General features: G+C 52.8%; 1 protein-coding gene across 1 annotated transcript in view; it reads left to right on the forward strand.

The window, feature by feature from the left end:
* Window positions 1-1649, forward strand: part of LOC101651594 (guanylate cyclase D-like) — an 87017-nt gene that overhangs the window by 60840 nt on the left and 24528 nt on the right. The gene's annotated exons all lie outside the window — the stretch shown is intronic.

A 1649-nucleotide genomic window follows, 5' to 3' on the forward strand; every position in this document is an offset into this window, starting at 1 on the left:
ACCCATCCCTAAGGATTTGTCGAGCCCCACCGCGTGCAGGGTTCCAGACTTTGGGATGCCACAGTGGAGAAGGGAGACAGGTCCCTGACCTCGGGGAGCTTGCAGTCACTTGTCATCACTAGTCTCTAAGCACCTCCACCCCCGAGATTGCCCCATCTGGAAAGGTGCAGTGGGATGAAGCAGAGGGCCCAGGATTTGGAGTCAGGAAGACCCCGGGTGGAGCCTGCCCCCCACCCCACAGGCACTTAGCGTTCCTGTAAAAAGGAGCTATGATATCCACTCGCAGGGAAATTATGAGGATTAGAGAGACCACATGGAATGACCTACGATTGTCCCTGGCAAGTGATGTGACTTCAATGTGTGGTGGCTTTGATGAGTATTTCCAGCATCGCCACCTTCTGAAATAGAGTTTTAAGAGATTAAGTTGAGTTACGCACTTACAATGGGAGTAGACATTTGTCAAATGATTTGGAAATTGCGGGATTAACCAAAAGGACTTCTTGGGACCCTGAATACACGGTTCTGGTTATCTACTTTGGAACAACTGACTCCAAAAGGTAGTGTTGAAAACAGCACCCCCTGTAATCCTATCTTACCATTTGTGGGCCAGCCCTTTGGGCAGGGCTCTGCTGGGCAGTTCTTCCGTTCCACATGTGTTAGTTAGGTGGGGAGAACTCGGGGGCATTCAGCAGGGATTGGCAAACGATGGGCCGTGGGCCAAATCTAGTCCACTGCCTGCTTTGTAAATAGCATTTCCCCAGAGTAGAGCTCCACTCCTTCATCCACGTGCTGTCCGTGGCTGCTTATGTCCTGCAACAGTCGACGTGGGTACTGGTGACAGAGACTGGATGGCCCACAAAACCTAAGGAGCCTCACGGCAGAGAAGTCGGCCGCCCTGGCCCTGAAGCTCTAAGATGACCTCGCCCACGTCTTGAGTCTGGGCAGTTAGACTCCCTTGGACTTAGTTTCTCTTTCCGCATTGTCTCAGGGCCTGTCCCTACCTATGTCTCCGGCCTGGTGGTGTCAGGGTAGGAGGGCTTCCTACCTCCCTGGTGGCTCAGGACTCATCAGAGAGAGCTCTGAAATGCAAGAAACTGCCAGTTGCTAAGATGCACACACAGAACACGTGGGGCCGTTCCCACCATGTTCCTTTGGCCACTGCAGTCACACAGCCCACTCACAGGCAAGGGGGGGGGGCAGTAGCAAGAGAGTCAAGGACACTGAGATCATCCTCAACCACCACATACGCTAATGTTCCTGTAATGACAATGTCCCCGTCATGACACATGAATGGTTTGGGGGTTGTTTTTGAGAAGGAAGGGGTCAGGTGTGGGCCCCATCATTCCTGCTCGGGCAGATGTGAGACTGATTGGATTCAAGCTTTCTAACTGTCTGGACAGGAGTCCAGACAGGGGAAAGGAAAGCAGATGGCTAAGCGCTCTGCTGATAGAAAGGGGGTTCAAACCCACTCATTGGAGCTTTAGGAGAGAGGCTGGACCATCTGCCTCCTTGACTGTCTGGTGGAAGAGTTCTATTCTGCACACACGGGGTCCCCATGAACCAGACTCGATGCAAATGGCAACTAACAATGATGAGTTGGACCACCATTGGGGAGGGGGCTGCTCTTCACTCTCTTTGACCCTCCAGAG

The sequence above is a fragment of the Echinops telfairi genome, unplaced genomic scaffold, assembly GCF_000313985.2.
Source record: "Echinops telfairi isolate 266 unplaced genomic scaffold, ASM31398v2 ScPeMD7_1713;HRSCAF=2227, whole genome shotgun sequence".
Classification (NCBI taxonomy): domain Eukaryota; kingdom Metazoa; phylum Chordata; class Mammalia; order Afrosoricida; family Tenrecidae; genus Echinops; species Echinops telfairi.